The 21825-nt window shown below is 48.2% G+C and overlaps 1 protein-coding gene across 1 annotated transcript in view; it reads right to left on the bottom strand.

Annotated features, from left to right (window-relative positions):
- Positions 1-21825, bottom strand: part of ADCY2 (adenylate cyclase 2) — a 4811883-nt gene that overhangs the window by 2026556 nt on the left and 2763502 nt on the right. The gene's annotated exons all lie outside the window — the stretch shown is intronic.

Raw genomic sequence — 21825 nt, 5'->3', positions numbered from 1 at the left:
CTTCTATCAATCTAAGCTGCTAGAAACACCTCTTCTACACTAATAAGGGATAACTGGACCTGGCACAAGGTGTAAGTACCTCTGGTACCCACTACAAGCCAGGCCAGCCTCCTACACACTACCCTTGTTACCAGAGGCACCATTTACTAGGGACTAGGTACTAAAGGGCCTTGCCATTTGGGGATCAGGTGACCAGGTGTCTTGTTTTTGGGAAGGAACACTGGCAATGGGGACCTGGTTAGCAGGAACTCAGTGCACTCCAGTCAAAGTTGCATCAAAAATCAGGCAAAAAGTGGGGGGCTTCTGCAACCAGAACCCAGTTTCCTATGGCTGTTTCTTAAATTAAGGTATTCAAGTGCCATTTCAGAAATTTTGGGCCTCATGTTCTTTTATTTAGGTCTGTAAATTATACATTTTTGAACACTGCTGGAAAATGCTGTTAGAAAGCCCTGTAATTCAATAAATTACTTATTTGAATATAAGAACCTCTAGGATGACTAAAATAAAAATAAAAAGTTTAACTCTCTATAATTTAGTATCGGAATACATGACCCCCCTTTACTTTAATCTTGTTATCTTAATCAGAATGTACATTTTCTAAATTGTCATGTTCAGCTATCTAATTGCATTTATATAAACCATTTACTTCTGATGTTTGATCTAGTGAAGACTCTCAGTGCAGTCATTACACTTCTCTGAGGCATGCTTTTCTTATGTTACAGGTGTTTTGTGAAGCATATTGTTTGGTAAATCTGTGCACTCTGGGGACCATTGAAAGTATCAGAATGCAGAGAATCCCCATCAGCCTGAGTTCTGGCACCCTCAGAAGGATTTCAAGGTTGCTGTTTGCTTGACCCTATAAAACGTGGGCAGCCCTCTCTGGAGTTTCATGTAAAGAAATCCTGCCAATCTGACTGTAGTTGAATCCCTGGCTCATTGTGGAGGCATTTATCAACTTCACCATCTATGAAGCTGCACTAGCCACACCTTTTGGCTGCCACTTGGGCCTTGTAGGGAATGAGAAGGAGAGTGGATGGCAGTGAAGTGATCTCTTCCTTTGGCTAATTGTCCACTGGGAACTTGTGAATTCTCCTCATAGATGTCATGCCGTGGCATCTCCAATAATTATTATCCCTTACAACCAGATTCAACTGTGAAATCTGAAATAGGACTAAAAATCAGTTCCTCTCATCATGAAAAGGAGACACAATTATCAACTTCCTTAATGTTAATTCTCCTCCATCCTTTGCATCCTTTATTAAAGCTAGGATGCTATTTACACTCACTATTGAAACAGAGGTAAGAGAAGCAATTTCCTTTGTGTACTCTTTATAATTAATCAGTGTGGAAGCCTTTTCAAGTGACCTATTTATTTCATTTTTTGAAACACTGTTAAGATGGTATGGCTATCCTGAACATATCTAAATTCAGGAAGTTACTAATATGAATTCTAGGTCACTGATTCAGAAAGCTACTATTAAACATTGTGGGTTCCTGTGTCCACCAAATACTCAATAAAGATCCTGCTCTTTACATTTTTAATCTCATCTTAAGTTCCAGAAATCTGACCTTCTGTGTAGGTACTACATCCTGTGTTTAAAATTCATCATGTCATTGCAATTGATACTTCTTTTACTGTTACTGAGCACAGTGCATTTGTATTTAATATTCTCCCTACTGTGTCTGTTCCCAGTGCCCTATTTTGTTTTCCTTTCTACATCGGTCAGCTCTCCTGACTTACTAGTGTGTGTGAGCTGGTATGTGGTCACTGATGTGTTTATCACATCACTTCATTGTTTAATGTCCTTCAAAAGTATTTTAAAAAGTATGGTAATTGAAGACACAGTACTCAACTGGTTTATCTTTTACTTAACCAACTACATCCAACATATAAAAATTTACAATTTCTTTTCTAGCCCTGTTTCATTGACTCAAGTAGTCTCACAAGGGTTTACATGGGCCCCTACACTTTTTATCCTTTATATCAGACCTCTTAGGGGGTTATTCTAACTTTGGAGGAGTGTTAATCCGTCCCAAAAGTGACGGTAAAGTGACGGATATACCACCAGACGTATTACGAGTTCCATAGGATATAATGGACTCGTAATACGGCTGGTGGTAAATCCGTCACTTTTTTTCCGTCACTTTTGGGCCGGATTAACACCTCCTCCAAAGTTAGAATAACCCCCTTAGTGTCTGTAGGGATGGGTCTGTCCACTATGTGGGTAATGGCCTTATACAACTGCCCTGAGTGACTGACTGCATGGGAAATCTGCATCCTAATATTTTGTTTGGTCCTGGTGTCATGCTAATCTAGCATGTGCATAGAGTTCTAGGCTTCTCCCTGGTAATGCTAGGCTCAAAAATTGTCCTGTGACCTGGACAGGTGCACAGAGCATCCCCTCCAATTGAGCATAGGGTTACTGTGGATGCCCTGGGTGAATCATATAAAGCAGTGGTGGCAGCTTACTGTGGTTTGTTAATCATCACGACGACCAGACCTTTCTCCCTGAGTCAAAGAGAGTGTGGTCTACTGGCCCCTCTCCTACAAAGTCTCACTGTTGTGTGCATGTTCAGTGCATGTGTTTGTCTTATGTACAGTAGAAAGACTCTGGGCCTGATTTAGAGTTTGGCGGAGGGGTTACTCAGTCACACTGGTGGCAGATATCCTGTCTGCCGAAATATAAACCCTGTAGGTTACAATGGCATTTAAATTTAGGCGGATGGGATATCCATCACAGTTGTGATGGAGTCACATCTCTACCAAACTCTGAATCAGGCCTTCTGTGTTGTGTGAGTACAGAGGCAAGTGGGACCTATTTTGGATTTTCCTGGTTTAACATGGCACAAGAAAGAGAGGACAAGGACAGCTTCTCCAGACAATGGAGATGTTTTGCCTGACTTTTTTAAGCTTAAGGGTGTAGACCCACACACTGAAGTGAGGGAGGATGGAGATGGGGCTTCTCTTAGATATAATGCAGACATATTAGCAAAATGATGGTGATTAATTCTTTCTGAGTACTGGAATTCGGTAGTTGGAAGGAGTGAGGTGTTGGACTGCAGTTTCTGTTGATTCTAGGCAGAGATTGCCCTTTTATCTGTCTGTGTTTATTGCTGTTCTTTAGATTATATCTAGCAATAGCATACACAATTCCAATAGAAAGTCTGCAGCAGATATATAGGTATACCAACACATGAGATGATCAACACCTGACATGTGATCTTATAAATGGCTTTTATCATTTTACAGCTCAGCAAGGATGATAATGTATCAATCCTATACTCAAAGATTTTGCTGTACAAATGGCAAAAGTCTTAGGGCTATATGTACGAACACGTTTTCCCATAGATACAGAATGGGTAAAAAAAAAAAACCTTTGCTACATCTGGCCCTTTGTCCCTATCTAGCTCGGCGTGGATAGCACTGTGCTCATTGTATGCTTAAAAACTTTGCTAGATAAGCAGACATTTGAGGTGAGCAACTCTAGAGTGTTGCTGGTGTTGCAGGGTGCTCCCTACTAAAGCTGCTCTCCATCTTAATTTGGGAACCACTGAGTTCTCTCTTGTTTTTTGCATAATTTAAGCATCACTCTAATCCTGAATGGGCCTTGTTTTGACTTATACTGGGTGATCCCTTGTGTCTGGACAAAGCTAAACCTCTCTGAAAAGGAACACATGTAAGGGGATTGCTTTACTTATCCCAGATTGGCTTCGGTGGTATTTGACCAGTCCAAATCTGTAATACTATGCCTGGAGTGGTAAATGGGTTTTGTCGTTTTACAGTTCAGCAAGGTTGATACTGTGTCAATCCTATGCTTAAAGATTGTGTTGTACAAATGGCAAAAGTCTTTGTCCCTATCTAGCTGTGCGTGGATAGCACTGTGCTGATCCCATGCTTAAAAACTTTGCTAGATAAGCAGACTTTAAGGTGAGCAAATCTAGAGTGTTGCAGGGTGCTTCTTAATAGAGCTGCTCTCCATTTTAATTTGGGAGCTACCCTGAGCTCTCTCTTGTTTATGCATAATTTATGTGTCACTCTAACCCTGAAAGGGCCTTGTTTTGATATATACATATATATATATATATATACTAATTTTGCATCTAAAAGTTTATTGTTATTCTAGACAATTACAATATAGCAACAACCAATAATTTGACTCGTCATTTAAATCAAACTTGTTCTCTTCAGTAACTTCCTAAATCAACACTTGTTCTCCATGCAGTACCCTTTTCCAGCAGTACTAGAACGCCATCAGATACTGCATTTTAGACAGGATTTCACACATGCTACCAATGCAAGTGGCATTAATATGCAGGCCATATTTGATCTTCAACTAACCGAAATGAAATAGGTGACTCCTCACTAATCGATCAGAAATGTTAAATTCTTTCACTCATCAAATATATTGATATTTAATCAAAGCAGGTCTGCAATCAACTGGGAAGCGGACCCACTACTGCACTAGAATTTTTATTTTGAAATCTGCCATTAAGAAATTTGAATTGAAAAGAGAGTAATTCCACATTTATCCATCTATCTAGTGAACAGTTTTTCGTTGACGAAAATAAATGGGTTTGATTTCCCACATGCCTATATAAATCAACAATGAAACAAATGGTTGCAAATATATGTGTCCAATAAAGCAGCTAAAGTGCAATACATGTAGAAGTAACTTTATCACTTTTGCTAGCACTGTCTCTGATTTCCACCAGTTATCTAGTGTGGCTTCCTCTGTGTGATGAGGTTTCTTTTCATATTGTTCATTGTTGCATGCATTACAGGCCTGCTAGTATGCTAACGTAGACATTGTGCATTTAATTGAGTACACATGAGATTTGCGGTAGACTGCAGTGGTGTACCATGAAATAGCATAGATTGCAGTAGCGTATATTAGAGTGGTGTACAGGGGAGTAGCATACAATGTGTTAGAAAATGGGGTCTCCAGTTGGGAGTGGCTTGCACCCTGTCCAAGTAAGGACTCTCACTCTAGTCAGGGTAAGAGAGTTACAGAGCTAATATAACTCCTGCTCACCCCATTGGTAGCTTTGTTCAAGCAGTTAGGCTTATCTCAAAGGCAATGTGTAAAGTTTTCAAATGCACACACTGTAACACAGTAAAAACACCACAAAAGTACTTCACGCCAGTTTAGAAAAATAGCCAATATTTATCTTAGTAAAACAAGGCCAAAACAACACAAATTCAACATACACAAGTATAGATACAATTTTTCAAAGATTAAATCTAAGAATAGCACATAGAAACACAATAGCTCTAACTAGGACTATCAGGGCATCTTGACAGAGTTGTTTCCAAAAGTCCGACACCACTCGGGAGAGAGTGCGGGATGGTCACGGAGTTGCACAGACCCTGAGTACAGTACCTTGGAAAACAATGAGGAAACAAAGATGTTGCATGGAGTTAGGGCGGTGAGACATCGCTGGAGCCGGTGTGGCCTAGGTTCCTTACTGCTACCAGGGAGGTGAGGCGTTGGTTCCTTACAGCTGGGCAGGGGAGGTGGGGGTCAGTTCCTTATGGTTGCAGGGGAAGTGATGTGGCGTCGGTTCCTTACGATAAAGTGGGGTCGTTGAATACAACAGGTCAAGATGTGAGGCGTCAACTTTGCGTTGTTGCAAGCACACCAATGGGCCACAAGTTCTGCAGCTGAGTTGGATGTCACTGATGTAGGTGACATGGCACTTGGCACTCACACAGTGGTGAGACTTCAGAGGCACCGCAGTAGCATCTGACCTATATTGCAAATCACCATTGTTGTACTCAATGGAAGCCACGGCTCCGGTGCAGGCAGTGGCACGGATTTGGAGAGTGGCACCGGTTCCAAAGTCACTTTGGAGTCCATGAGCTTAGTTTCTTTGTAGTTGCACCAGAATTTACTTCAAAGGGCCCAGGAACTGGATTTGGGACCACTTGGCAAGTCATGACTCTTCGCAAGCAAGCCCAGGCACTGGCAGGTGAAGTCTTTTATGGCTCTGAGACTTTTTAGCATGTGGTGAGCTCAGTTTAAGCCCCGGGAAAACCTTGAAAAGTATGCTGTAAAAAGCCAAGTCCAGTCCTTTTACTCCCAGGACAGAAGCAGCAAGCCAGCACAACAAAGCAACAGGCAGAGTGTCAGTTCCGCATAGAGCATCCAGCTCTTCTTCCAAGCGGAATGTCCCCAGTCCAGAAGTGTTCTAACTCTGTGGTGTCAGAGGTCCAGTAACATTTCTGTCTTTGAAGTAGGCAAAGGACCCTGCCTTTCCCAGTCCTGCCCCCAGATCCACTCCAGGAGGTTGGAGACTACTTTGTGTGGGGGCAGGCACAGCCATTTTCAGATATAAGTGTCAGTTCCTCCCACCATTCGAGCTCAGGAAGACCCATCAGCCTGGTGATGGGCCATCAGGATATGCAGGGCACACCTCAGCTCCCTTTGTGTGATTGTCTAGAGTGAATGCACAAACAGCCCAACTGTCATCCTGACCCAGATGTGTATTCAGCAGACAGGCAGAGGCAAAGAATGCTAAGGCAAAACATGCCCACTTTCTAAAAGGGGCATTTTTAAACTCACAGTTCAAAAACCAACTTCATCAAAAGATGTATTTTTAAATTGTGAGCTCAAAGACCCCAAACTACTTATCTTTATCTGGTCCAATGGGAAATTACACTTAAAAGATATTTCAAGGCAATCCCCATATTATTCTATGGGAGAGACAGGCCTTGCATTAGTGAAAAACAAATTTGACAATATTTCACTATCAGGACATGTAAACAGATCACATGTCCTACCTTTTAAATACACTGCACCCTGCCCATGGTGCTGCCTTGGACCAACCTTGGAGGTGGTTTACAGGTATTAAAAGGGAAGGGTTTGGTCTGGAAAGTGGGTGGACTTGCCAGATCAACATGGAAGTTTATAACTGCACACACAGGCACTGCAATGGCAGGCCTGAGACATGTTTGCAGGGCACCTCAGGTGAGTGGTACAATCAGTGCTGTAGGCCCACTAGTAACATTTGATTTACCGGCCCTGGGCACGCCTGGTGCACTATACTGGGGCTTTCTCATAAATCAACTAGGCCAATCATGGAGAACCCAATCACCAATACAATGTAGACAGCGAGCACTTGCACTTTAGCAGTGGTCAGCAGTGGGAAAGTTCCCAGAGTCCTGAAACCAGCAAACATGAAATGCAGCACACAGTCAAAAACAGGAGGCCAGAAGCAAAAGAGACAGTGGAAATCACACCAACCAAAGCCAAGTCTAACACAGTGGAATAGCGAACACTGGAAAGGGGTAGAGTGGAGTGGCATACAATGGAATAGCATAGGCTGTAGTGGTGTAGAATGGAGTGGAGTGCAGTGGAATGGTTTAGACTGTAATGAGGTGTAACATAATGGCACACTGTTGAATAGCATACACTGGAGTGGCGTAGCGTGTAGTGGTGTACATTGCAGTGGTGTATAGTGAAGTGGTGTACAGTGGAATAGCGAACAGTATAGAGGTATAGAGTGGAGTGGTATACAGTACAGTACAGTGGCAAAGAGTGGAGAAGCATACAATATAGTGCCATAGAGTAGACACCCATACAGTGGAATAGCGTAGAGTGGAGTAGCTTAGAGGGGAGGGTGCACAGTGGAGTGGCGTACAATGGTGCATCGTAGAATGGAGTTGCGTAGAATGTAATAGCGTACAGTGCAGTAGTGTAGATTGGAATGGTGTAGAGTGGAGTGGGACACAGGGGAGTGGCATACAGTGGATTAGCATAGGGTTGAGCGGGGTATAGTTGAGTGACAGAGTGGAGTGACGTAGATTATAATAGTGTACAGTTGGGTGCTGTAGAGTAGAGGGCATAGAGTGGAGTGGTATAAAGTGGATTTTGATAAGTGAACGTGGGTAACCGTAAGTAGATGTAATGTGGCAGGAGTATAGATAATGAGGTGTAAATGGTAATTTTTGGTAGTAGATATAAATAGAATAAGTAGTGTTAAAGTTCTAAGTGTTCAAATAGTTATATAGGGGGTGATTCTAACCCTGGCGGTCGGTGATAAAGCGGCGGCCAACCCGCCAACAGGCCGGCGGTCCAAAAAATGGAATTCTGACCCTGGCGGGAACCGCCAACACAGCCCGCCAACTTAACACTCCGACCGCCACGGCGGGACCGACAAACAGCGCGGCGGTCACCGCCAACAGCCAGGCGGCAGACAATGTTCCGCCCACACTATCATGACCGGCCAACCCGCCACCTTTTACGGGGCGGGAGCACCGCCGATAAAAACACGGCGGAAACGGGAAAACGCGCACCTCTACGCACTCCACGAGGAAGGAGGACAGCATGGAGCCCGAATTAAACATCCTACCTGCTCTCGTCTACCTGCTCATCTACCACGAGTACGAACGCCGGCGCAGACGACAACGGTGAGTACTGCACCTACGACACACGGGAGGGGGGAGGACGAAAGGTCACGTGCACACACATACGCGATACACCCACCCCCCCAAACCATGTACACACCAATGCAGAGCAACAAGTCACAGTGAAACCACCCAAACCCCCGTAAGGAAACAAGGACATAATTAAATAGTGACTCGAAATTTATGGGAAAGAAAAACCACTGATAAGTCACGGTCAAATAGCAATAACAACTCAAATATCCAAAATCAATATCCAGTGCATACGAAATACCGAGGCAATAAGTCCTGCACAACTAATGAGATTCAAAGTGTCTGTGGGCCAAAGTGTAGCAACACAAGGGCAAAGCCCACACAGGAGACCTGAGTCCTTTGGAGAGAACACTGCAGGGGCATCTGATGAAAAAACTACAGGCACCTCAGGGGGAAGGGAAGGGGGGGGCACCACAGTCACATGAGTCCACAACGCCAGATCCACGAAGGGGCCACCATGCCCACTCGGCCATCCTGGGGAGTGCAAAGCCACAGTCTCTCAAGTCTCTACAGTGGGTGGGATGCCCACCCGGCCATCCTGGGGAGTGCAAAGCCACAGTCTCTCAAGTCTCTACAGTGGGTGGCTTGCCCACTGTTCCATCCTGGGAAGTGCAAAGCCACAGTCCATCAGGTGGATTACAGTCTCCACTGGTCAAGGAGGAGGCATGGTGGGCACAGTGAACCGTTAACAGTGCTTGACAGGAAGGGCCCAGCGGAGCGGTGCTTGACAGGAAGGGCCCAGCGGAGCGGTGCTTGAGACGGCGGGGCCCAGCGGAGCGGTGCTTGACAGGAAGGGCCCAGCGGAGCGGTGCTTGAGACGGCGGGGCCCAGCGGAGCGGTGCTTGACAGGAAGGGCCCAGCGGAGCGGTGCTTGAGACGGCAGGGCCCAGCGGAGCGGTGCTTGACAGGAAGGGCCCAGCGGAGCGGTGCTTGAGACGGCGGGGCCCAGCGAAGCGGTGCTTGACAGGAAGGGCCCAGCGGAGCAGTGCTTGAGACGGCGGGGCCCAGCGGAGCGGTGCTCTTCTGCACGGCGGGGCCCTGTTCAGCGGTGCTCTTCTGCACGGCGGGGCCCTGTTCAGCGGTGCTCTTCTGCACGGCGGGGCCCTGTTCAGCGGTGCTCTTCTGCACGGCGGGCCCTGTTCAGCGGTGCTCTTCTGCACGGCGGGGCCCTGTTCAGCGATGCTCGTCCAGTAGGTCAAGGGAGCCAGACCTGGCCTGGACTCCCTGCTCACTCGCCCTCCGACCGTGCTGTTGCTGGACCCTTCGGGGACGGAGTCCTGGGCCCTTTGGTGTCCTTCCCAACACCCGGGATGGGGCTTGTGGGCCCCTCCTGCTCCGCGCTCCTGCTGGCTGACTTTTCCGCCCTGCTGCCCTTTCGCTCCTTAAATGGGGCTCTCGGGCCCTTGCCTCCCCTAGCTGTTGTGGCTGGTGATGTGGGAGAACTTGGCTCCTTGGGGGCAGCCGTGTCAGTCCTCTCACGGGGGCCCTTTGCCTTCCTGGTCTTCTTGCCTGGTGGGGGGCTGGCGGTCCCCTTGCTGCTGATTGAGGTGTCACTGCTGGCAAAGGGTGGGCTCCAGAACCCATGCACCACAGTGACACTCGAAGCTGGGCTGGTGGTGGCTGAGGTGCTCTTGGGACTCTTTGCAGATGGAGGGGGTGGGTCAGTGGAGGGAAAGAGGTCAAGATTAGCAAGGAAAACTTTCTTAGGACCAAGGTAAAAGGTAGGAGAAGTGGAGATGGAAGTGGAGGAAGAGGATGTGGTTGTAGGAGAGTCAGGTGTGCTGTCTTTGGGTGCAGGTGCATGTGCTGGAGGCTGTCGTGAGGTGGATGGCTGTTGGGTGGGTGGCTGCCTGCGTTTGTGTGTCTTGGAAGAGGGGGTGACAGACACAGTGGGAGAGGACACAGGGGACGTGTAAATGGTAGTGGGGGTGGTGACTGCACGTGTGCGGACTGGACTGGAGGGTGTGCTGGTGATGGAAGCACTGGCTGATGGTGGTGTGCATGCAGGTGTGAGTGTAGACGTCACAGGGAGGGAGGAGGGAGACGAGGAGGTGGGGGACACAGAGGTGGTAGTGGCTGTTGGAATGTCTGCATCTGGGTGTTGCTTACGTGAATGCTTGTGGCTTCTGTGGTGCCTGTGTCTGGATGAGCTTCCCTTGGGTGTTGAGGTGTGTGCAGGCTGGTCTGATGGTGTGGATGGGATAGGCTGAGGAACAGGAGACAGAGACAGGCTGGAGGCAGTCAGAAGAGGGAGGCTGGAAACAGGGACAATGGCTGCCGTCAGTGCTGAGGCCAGAGCATTGAACGATCGTTGATGGGCAGCCTGACCCGAATGAATGCCCTCCAGGTAGGCATTGCTCTGATGCACCTCCCTTTCTACCCCCTGGATGGCATTCAAAAGGGTAGTCTGCCCAACAATGAGTGTCCTGAGGAGATCAATGACCTCCTCACTGAGGGCAGCAGGGGTAACAGGGGCAGGGGCTGAGGTGCCTGGGGCGAAGGAGACGCCCACCTTCCTGGGCGAGCGGGCACGGAGCGTAGGCTGAGGGGCTGCTGGGAGGGCGGGGCAGGTGCGCTGGGTGGCGGCTGTACCTGGAGAGGCGGGGGGCCCGGATGTTGCCGCCACCGCTAGTGAGCTCACATCCGAGGACGTGTCGCTGTCGCTGGTGTCACCACCGGTCCCCGTTGTGGGGCTCCACTCGCCCTCCGGATCACTGGTGCCCTCGGTGTCTGTTTCTGGTCCCACCGGGTCTACAGACGCCAAAGGCGCACATGTGTGATGCTGGACCATCGATAGCTGTACTTGTCACCCTACAGAGGTGGGGTCCGGGAGCACAGGGCCATGCCTAAAGGAGCGGACTACACAACAGAAAGCGCCCTGGCCTGATGTCACCCCCAACCCTCCTCCCCCACCCAGATGCCTCCACTGCGCAGAGAGATAGCAGAATGTGCTGATACTCACCCCCTTGTGTCTGCTGTGATGTCCTCAAGCGCCCATCCAAATCAGGGTAGGCCACCGCCAGGATCCGGGACATCAGGGGGGTCAGGGTATGACTGGCACCCCTCCTAGGTTGGGAGGCCATCCCCAGCAGTGACTCGGCGGTCTTTCTGGTCCCGCAGCGGATGTCCTCCCACCTCTTGCGGCAGTGGGTGCCCCGTCTTGTGTGGACCCCCAGGGCCCGGACTTCCTTGGCGATGGCACGCCAAATGTCCACTTTCTGATGGGCGCTGACCTATTTGACATGTACAGGGTGGGAAGGAAAAAATCATAAATTTTCTGCATGTTAGATGCGATTGGCCCCCCTCCCCAACCTTGCCATATGGCACATGCTCTCATCTGTCGTGCGTTGCACTCCTCATTCGCCCCCCACCCCACCAACTGACATCCACCCCACTCCACACAGGCATAGCCCATTCAATGTGCACCCAGTGTACTTACCTGTTGGTCTGGAGGACCGTAGAGTAACGCATACTGGGGGAGGACCCCGTCCACGAGCTTCTCCAACTCTTCGGAACTGAAGGCGGGGGCCCTTTCCCCAGTCGCAGCAGCCATTGTCACTTCCAGACCGAGGTCACAGCAGCACTTGCAGTATAGGTCCTCTCCTGTGGAAGATCAGGTCTCGAGTGATTAAGCAGATAGAAAATGGCGGTCACGCCCGTGGCGGTGCGTACCGCGGCGGTGCGTACCGCGACCGCCGGCGCTCCTCATTATTGGCTCCTGAAACCCATAGGCTTCAATGTTAGCCAATGCGGCTTCGTATAGCGGTCTTCGACCGCCTACCGCCACGGTGTGCCACGCCAGCGCATTGACCTCACATCCCATTGTCCCACTTCACAGGTCAGGCAGCCGCCATTTCAAGGGCCCACATGGCATTATTTGTACTGCGTCACACAGGCCTAGGCCTTGCATTGCCACACATACACGCCTTTCAATACATAGATAATCGTGTGCTATGCATGCAGTGGTGAACGTACCTGTGACTTGCTTGACTCTGTGCTCCATGTTGTCCTTCCTAGGCACCGTCCGCTGGGACTTGCGAGGAGAAGGATGAATCCTCGCGTGTACCCCCCGCTGGTGGACCTGTCGACAATGGAAGAACGCCACATCATACTACGATACCGACTTGACCGAGCCACTATACATGAACTGTGTGCCCAGCTGGAGCCAGACCTGATGTCCCCCATCCGCCAACCCACAGGAATTCCCCCTCTAGTGCAGGTTCTGTCAATCCTCCATTTTTTGGCAAGTGGCTCATTCCAGACAACAGTGGGCATGTCATCTGGAATGTCTCAGCCTATGTTTTCAAAAATCTTGTCTAGAGTGTTGTCTGCCCTGACGCAACACATGCGGCGCTACATTGTATTCCCTGAGGAGGTTGATTTGGCCACTGTGAAGGGTGATTTCTATGCCCTTGGACATATCCCCAACATAATTGGTGCCATTGATGGGACCCATTTGGCTTTAGTACCCCCAAAAGACGATGAGCAGGTGTACAGAAACAGGAAAAGTTACCATTCGATGAACGTCCAGGTGGTCTGTTTGGCTGACCAGTACATCTCCCATGTGAATGCCAAGTTCCCTGGGTCAGTGCATGACGCGTATGTGATGCGAAATAGCAGCATCCCTTATGTGATGGAACAGCTACAGAGACAACGTGTGTGGCTAATTGGTGACTCTGGTTACCCCAACCTGCCTTGGCTATTGACCCCAGAGAGGAATCCCCGGACCAGGGCGAAGGAACGGTACAATGAGGCCCATGGGCGAACTAGGAGGGTCATTGAAAGAACCTTTGGCCTCCTGAAGGCCAGGTTTAGGTGCCTACATATGACAGGGGGATCCCTGATGTACTCACCAAAGAAGGTGTGCCAGATCATCGTGGCCTGCTGTATGCTTCACAATCTGGCATTGCGACGTCAGGTGCCCTTCCTGCAGGAGGATGGTCCAGATGGTGGTGTTGAAGCAGCTGTGGAGCCTGCGGAGAGTGAAGAGGAGGAAGACGAAGAGGACGACCCAGACAACAGGGACAGAGTTATCCAACAGTATTTTCAGTAGCACCCAGGTAGGAATCACCCACGCCATTTACCATTTACTGAATGCCCCCTGCATCTTTACTTTGTGTATTTCCCCCCAGTTCTTTTAAACTGAAGTTTACTTTTCCCTTCCCTTTTCAGTGCTGTATGACCCACTGCGTGACTTCTGCCTGGTTAGCCCATGGACTGATGCTTATTGACATCGGTATGTTGTCCACACATATATAACAGAACATTATTGATAAGTAATGTGTTATACATTTGTAAATAATACAGGCTGACTCCAGAATGATTTATGTGCAATGAGTGATTTATTTTTAGTGCTATATTTTGGTACATGAAATTAAAACGGTGAAGGGTGAGGGTGGAGTTATGTCCATGGCAGAGTCCAGTTCTCGGTCGCACAGGTGCATTGTTCATATGGCAGTGGAAGGATGGAGCAGGGGCAGTTCAAGGTTGGACAGGGTGACACTGTGGGACAGTGGAATGACATCCGGGGGGATATTAGACTGGCGGGGGTCTTGGCATCCTACTCTGTCTTCCTTTGAGATCTCCGGTTCCTCTTGCGGGGTGGTTGTTCTTCAGCAGGAGGTGGGGTTCTGGTGGCCCGTCGCTCTGTGGGGGCCTCCTGACCACTAGCGCCGGCGGAGGTGGTAGGCTGTTCGTCGTCCGGGCTAGTGACAGGGGCCCTTTGTGGGGCCACATGGTCCCGCAATGTGGTTTCAATGCGGTTGAGGGCCTGGACTATGGTCCCCATTGCGGTAGCGATGGCCCGGAGTTCATTGCTGAACCCCATGTACCTTTCCTCCTGCTGTGCCTGGATCTCGGTGAACCTGGCCAGTACCGTCGCCATCGTCTCCTGGGAGTGATGGTAGGCTCCCATGATGGTGGTGAGGGCCTCTTGGAGAGTCGGTTCCCTGGGCCTGTCCTCCCCCCCCTGTCGCACAGCAGCGCTCCCAGTTGCCCTGTTTCCCCGGGCCTCTGTACCCTGGACGGTGTGCCCACTACCACTGCCCCCAGGTCCCTGTTGTTGTTGGGCTGTTGGGTCAGCCTGGGTGCCCTGTAGTGGCGGACACACCGCTGATTGACGCGTCCGCGGGACAGAGGCATGGGCCCGCTGGGTGGGAGCTGTGCTGGTGTTCCCAGAGGGGTTTGGGTCTGCTGTGGCCTGTGTGTGGGGAACCGACTGTCCAGAGGTCCCCGATGGTCCGGGCTGGTCATCAGGTTCTAGGTCGACAGAGCTGCTGTCCTCGCTGGGGGCCTGTTCTGGGGGTGGGATGGACATCTCTGGACCCTCCGTGGCGGTGTGTTGTCGTTCGGGCCCTGCAGGGGTAAAGGAGTATGGTTATTGTTTCTGTGTGTGCCATGGCGTGCATTTTGGGTGCCCTTGTCCCCCAGTGCTGGCATTCCCTTGTGGGAGGTGTTGTGAGGGTTTGGGGGGGGTGTATGGGTATGTGCAATGGTCATGCTTTGGTGGTGGCTGTCTATGGTTTGTGTTGGCATTCAGGGGTTGGTGTTGTTTAGGGTGGGTTGTGCTGGTGAGACATTGGCAGGGAGGTTATGTGCTGGGGGGTGATATTGAGGGTGAGGGGGGGGGTTGGCATGCTGGTGGTTGGGGGGGGTGAAGTAGTTGAGATTCGACTTACCAGAGTCCATTCCTCCGCCTACTCCAGCCAGGCCATCAGGATGCAGGATGTTTACCACCTCTTGCTCCCATGCTGTGAATTGGGGTGGGGTGGGTGGGGGTCCGCCGCCAGTCTTCTGCACAGCGATGTTGTGCCTGGAGATCATCGAGCGCACCTTCCCCCGTAGGTCGTTCCATCGCTTTCTGATATCTTCCCGATTTCTGGGATGCTGTCCCACAGCGTTTACCCTGTCTACGATCCTTTGCCATAGCTCAGCCTTCCTTGCTATGGTGGTGTGCTACACCTGTGTGCCGAAGAGCTGGGGCTCAACCCTCATGATTTCCTCCACCATGACCCGGAGTTCTTGGTCCGAAAACCTTGGGTGTCTTTGGGGTGCCATGGGGTGGTGTGGATGAGGTGTGGGGTGGTGTTTGTGGTGATGTGCGTGGTGATATGTGGTGATGTGTGCGTAGATGTGGTGTGGGTGATGAAGTTGAGTTCCTGTGTGTGTTGGGGTTTTCTAATGCTGTGCTCGCTATCGCTATCTCTCTCGCTCTCGCCTTCGCTCCGATTTCCAACTAGTGGGGGTTTGTGGGTGATGTGGGTGTGTGTTTTATAGTTGATTGGATGTGTGGGAGCGTTGTTTGTATGTGTCTCAGGTGTGCGTATTTCTAAATGTCCAATGTGGCAGTGTTTTGGAGTTGGGTGTGTATTTTGACCGCGGCGGTGTGTACCGCCAATGGAATACTGCGGTTGAAAGACCGCCGCGTGGATTCGTGGGTCAGAATGGCATGGGCGTGTTTGTGTTGGCGTGACGGTGGAGGTTTGGTCATCTCCAGTTTTCCGCGGCCCGCTGATGTGGCGGCCTTCCTTGGATGTCGGATTTTTGGCGGTTTCACAGTTGGTGGTCAGAATGACCGTGGCGGTCTACCGCGGCCGAGGCAGTAGTATGGCGGACTTCTGACCGGCGGTAAGGGCCTTTTACCGCCGAGGTCAGAATGACCCCCATAGTGTGCTGTGGTATAACTTCACTATTGTTAACCTAGAGGGGAAGCCCTGTAACTCCACTGTATCTGGGCTTAAACACGGTTGAAAGTTAAGTATACAGGTGAGATAGATATATCTCATGATATAAATCTCAAATAAGAAAACAAATTACTCACTTGGAGACACTTATTGTCTATTTTATTTTCAAAACTATTACTCTGTTCTTTCATAGCTTTTCCCAACACCGATCAAAAATATGTTTATATCTTTGACATGAACAATAAGGAAACAAACAAATGATCCACATATACAACATGCAACACAAACTGTCACAAAATTCCAACAATCAAAAAATCAAAAAAGAAGAGAACAGAAAAACAAAGTTATTTTGCACTGGAGTCTTTTTTTTCCTGTACAAGCTGCTGCTCTTTTCTGGCTCGCAGTCTGCTGTAACGGAGGTAATATCGTTGGGTATCTTTTTTTAGGTTAATATTCATCCTATATGCCTTTGATACCGTCCATTTCTTTTCTAGTCATTGGTTTATAAATTCCAAAATCATTCCTCCGAAGTCTGTATTGTCGACGCGTTTCGGGCTGCAAGGATTATCTGACCTCTTCAGGATGTAACACTCAGTGCCTATATTTTAAAATAGCATTTGTATCATTATCTTTGGGCATCACAGGTAAGTACTTTCTAAACCGCCAGTGTTGAGAGTTACACTGTTCACCCTTGCATGTCCTCCGTAAATGTGTGTTTTAAAAATAGTTGAACATATCATTTTCTTTAAGTGTCACTCATATATAGTTTTAAAGCCGCCAATGTTGAAAGAAACATTGTTCCACCTTAGATATACACCATAGGTGTGTACTTTGAGATTAAAGGACACTCCATGCTCATGGTTATTAAATTCTGAACATAAACAGAAAGATTTTTAATTATTCAAACATGCATAATTCGCGTGTGACTTAATATTTTGTTGTAATAAGTTAATTAATTAATCAATACCAATAAATTATTACAACAAAATATTAAGCCTGCAGGCACCAAATGATTAGGACAAGAAAATGCAAACTTTCTAACAGTCACATTCTCGGAATTGTGATTTAGTATCTAACTTTACTGTTATAGTGGGCTTTAAATTATAATTCTTCAGACACCAAACGCAACTTTCCGACCTGCTCCCAATTGGAAGTTCTCACTTATTAATTGTAATAAGCTAGCCAAATGTTATCCCGTGTGAGAGGTAGGCCTCCCAGTAGTGACAAATGAACTTAGGAGCTTTTTACTACGAGGACATGCAAAGCTTAAAAGTACATGTCCAACTTTTTCAATACACTGCACCCCACCCTCTGGGCTGTTTAAGGCCTGCTCTAGTCGTGACTTATATGAAATAAAAACAGAGGCTTGGGCCTAGCTAGGAATTCATCTTGCCAAGTCAAAATGGCAGTTTAAAACTGCACACACAGGCTGCAGTTGAACGCTTGAGACAGGTTAAAATTGCTACTTAAGTGGGTGGCATGATGAGTGCTGCAGGTCCATTAATAGCATTTCATGTATTGGTCCTGGATACATGTGGTACCTCTTTACTAGCAGCTTGTAAGTAAATTAAATGTGCCTGCTGAGTGTAAGCCATTGATACTAGGTTGAACAGAAAAAGCACAAGCACTAGCTGGGAGTGGTAAACGGGGCAGCGTTCTAAAACCAGCTAAAACAATGTCAGCAACAATAGGAAGTTGGAAGGCAAAATGTTTGGGGATGATGCTGCAGAAAGGACCAAGGCCAACACATACCATCGACTGAATCCCGCAAACCTAAGGAAGCTCATACCACATTACCAACAGAATACATCTAATTTGAAAGACAAAACATGAAAGGCTTGAAAGTCTAAAGAAAATGCTAGAATAAAAAATCAATGTACAGCCAACCTTTACATCCAGCTGGTACTGGTAATGAACATTAGGTTTGCTTCTCTGAGTAGCTGCCTTTCTACTGAAAAATCAGAAGCATCCTCTAGTCTCTGCTAAAGTGGAGGATATATTGTTTGTCAATTGTACATGGCCTGCCACAGTCAAGCATAATTCTGTCTCTGTTACACAGAATGGTAAAAGGAACACCTTGACCCATGCTGGAGAGGCAAAATGGCAAAGAAAGCAAATCTCTAGTTTTAGATGTATAGAGGAACCCACCTGGGAAGTTTTCAAAGCCAGGTGGCTCACCAACCTCTAAGGAACAACAAAATAACTAAGGACGTTTGTTGTGATATGGGGGCTCCAGCTTTTACAGAAACCTGGTCTAAGGTTACAATTAAATGTTAACAATAAATCAAGGGCCAGATGTATCAAGAATGCATTTTGCGAATCGGAAATAGCAATTTTTAAGAAATCGCTATTTCTGATTCGCAAAATGCAATGTATCACATTTGCGATTCGGTAATAGCGATTTCTTAAAAATTGCAAATGCTACTACCGAATTGCAAATTGCGATACAGCCCCCATTCGCATCTATGGGCCTGTCGGACCACATTTGCGAATATTTTGCATGTCCCAAATTGCGAATTCCTAACTGGAATTCGCAATTTTGGGAAATGCAAAGTCCAGGGTGCTGGGGGCCTAAGGCCCCCTCTGCTGCACACCAAAACATTATTTTACAACATGTAAGGTGCACACATGCCAAAAGGGCATGTGTGCTTTACATGTAAATTTTAAAAATGCATTTTAAATGCATTTTTAAAATTTGCTCATGGTTACCACCAAGTTCAACTTGGTGGTAAATAGTGATTCCTTAATGCCCAATTAGCATTAAGGAATTGCTTGTTACATGTGCTTTAGAAATCGCAAATAATGATTCCTTATTTGAGATTTCTTATTTAGAGAGTCACAATTTGCGACTCTCTAAACAGGGTCGCAATTTTAAGGAATCACTATTTTAGCGATTCCTTAAAATTGCATTTAGAATGCCTTTGATACATTCTGAAATGGCTTTTTGCATTCGCAAACCAGCATTCGCACCGTTTGCAAATGCAAAAAGCTTTGATACATCTGGCCCCAAATGTAGACATTCTTTTGCAGGAACAGCAAACCCAAAGTAAGGGCTCTGAGGCACAACCCTTTAGTCTAAGGAAGGCAGTGTTTATGAGGATATGAGGATATGAGATGTCATAACATGAGTGAGGTCAAGACTTGACTAAAGAACCTCAGCATTTCACAAAGTAGCCTACCTGGTGTGCTACATACTGGATTGTTTAGAGTGACACCATAACATGTGTCACCAGAAGTGAACCTTGCAGTCACGTATCTGTGTGTTCCGTGAAAATGTAGGCTAAATGACTTTGAACTAATGACATCTGTGAAGCTTTTAGATGTACCAAATCTCAGTGAAACAGAGGTGAATTTCTCTCTTTTGTCCCGTCCACCATGAACCCTTGGATCAAGTAGGACCATTTACAAAATGTGAATACTACATATATATATATATATATATATATATATATATATATATGTATATATATATATATATATATATATTGGCTGATGGAAAATGCCACAGAAAAAATCGCATAATCACCTTTGACCCCCCAAAGGTGTCATGCAGACAAATAAGATGGATCTATTGGCTTGGTTAAAGCTTCAAGAGCAACAAACCATATCAAGGTTTGACTACTTCACATGCAACCATAGACTTAGGTGGTCATTATGAACACGGCGGAAACAACCTCCGTGTTCATGCTGGCGGTCAAAACACTGACCGCCAGTGACCCCAGAACCCCGCCGGCCAGATAATGAACTTTTCTGTGGGCAGGCGGGCGGAAACAATGTTTCCGCCCGCCGGCTCACAGAAAGGCTCTGCAGGGTCATTGACGGTCAATGCCTCTGTGCGGCAGGTGCAGTTGCACCTGTTGCGCAGATCACTGCCCGATTTGGGCTCTGCACCGGGGCCCCTGCACTGCCCATGCAAAGTGCATGGGGAGTGCATGGGCAGTGCAGGGGTCCCCAGGGGTGCCCCGGTGCACCCCCTCCGCCAGCATTTTCCTGGCGGGATATCCCACCAGGAAAAGGCTGGCAGGAAATGAAACATTATACGCAGGCTTCCCTGGCGGATGGGTGACGTCCCTGGTGGTGGTGACGGCGGGAGCCTGGCGGTGGGTGACGGCTGCCGCTGGCGGCCCTCACCTTGTTCGTGATATGGCGGCTTGGCCAAACCGCCATGATCGTAATGAGGGCCTTAGTCCCTAGAGGGTGCTTCAGTACATGCCTGTTCTTTAAACGGCTTCAGACCACAATAACTCAGCCATAAAGTAAACCCTAAGAGGACTCTGCACTCCCAGCTGTAGAGCAGAAGCTCCAGCCTCCGGAGTTCTTTGAAAACATTAGAAAATCCTGGAAGGATCCTGGATTTCTTGACCACATAAACATACGGCCAGTAGTTTTCAAATACTCTTCAGGGATGAGCCGCTGCACTCTTGCTGCATCCCCCCTCCCCACACCTCCTTAATTTTGTTGGTGGTGGTCCTGCCATCCCGGGGCCACCAAAAGTGTAAAGAAAACAGGCAGATACCAAAAGCCTGCAAAGCAACATGGGGTGCTCTAGCTGGAGTAGTGAATATTCTAACAGGAAAGACTTTGGTTTCCTTTTGTTTTTTGTGTTTTATTGGAGTTACCTGGACCCACATTGGCACCCCTTGCCTCCTCTAGTTGGGGACAGTCAAGGAGCCCACCCCTTGCTGCCCCACCTGGTCCTGCATGGCCGCACCTCAGTGTTCAGCCACGGGAGCCGGCAGGGTTTCTCTCCCTGCCCACTCCAGCGAGCAGGGTATCACCTTCTGCAGTGACCTTGCCCCTCTCCCACATACACGGGCATGGAGCATGGGGGTGAGGCCACTGCCATGGGAGGGAGCATGATGGTACTTCCTCATCCTCCTTTTTTCCCGGCCACCCTTTGAGTAAAAACGGAGGAGTCGAGAAGAGGTGGTAGAGTCCCAAGTTCTTTGTCGGTAAAAAAAGGTCAAAGGTAAATATTCTTTGAAATGCAATAACTTGGGCTCCGCTGGACTGATTTTGATGATCTTGGGCTCATTTTACTCCTGGGTGTGAGCTCCAAAGTGCTGTAATCCAAAGGGGACTGGTTCTCCTGGCTCTCAGCGTCAGCCTTCCTCCTTGTCTTGGGCTCTAGGTGCAGATGCGCAGGGAATTCCTCCAGCTCATCCTCAATGGGTCTAAGGGGGTCAGCCTCACTGGCCTTTGAGGGAGATCCACTGGTCCTGGGGTCAACTGGGCAGAGTTCTTAGCCCTTACTGGATATCAGGGAGTCACTCCTTTTAGTTACCCATAGCAACACCAGGGTTTAGCACCAAAGCTCAGAAAACATCAAGCAAAAGAGAGTTTCCCCCTTGTGCAAGAGTTCTTCAATGGGAGTGGAAGAATCCAGAAACCAGGCATCCCTGGCCAATCCCATGGTGCCATGTCACCTCTCCACCATGTTCCAACCCTCCTACACAGCATGCTGGGCCAGATCAAAATGGCATCATCCAGGAGTCACTAATCACATCGCCTTTAGGAGTCTCACCTCCGCCCCTCACTGTCATGACTGCCAGGATCTTCTTTACTAGATTTTCAAAGGGGAGTCCCCCTCCCCCTGTGTTGGCTCCGGACGCCCAGACTTCCTCCTTTGTTCAGTGGGCTTGAGCAGCCCTATCCCTGGGACAAAGTGACAGCTGATTGATTGATGCAGATCATTCTGCCCTACCC

The sequence above is a fragment of the Pleurodeles waltl genome, chromosome 2_2 (genome assembly GCF_031143425.1).
Source record: "Pleurodeles waltl isolate 20211129_DDA chromosome 2_2, aPleWal1.hap1.20221129, whole genome shotgun sequence".
NCBI classification, from domain to species: Eukaryota; Metazoa; Chordata; class Amphibia; order Caudata; family Salamandridae; genus Pleurodeles; species Pleurodeles waltl.
The sequence above is the reverse complement of the archived record's forward strand: the minus strand, read 5'-3'. Positions and strand labels throughout refer to the sequence as shown.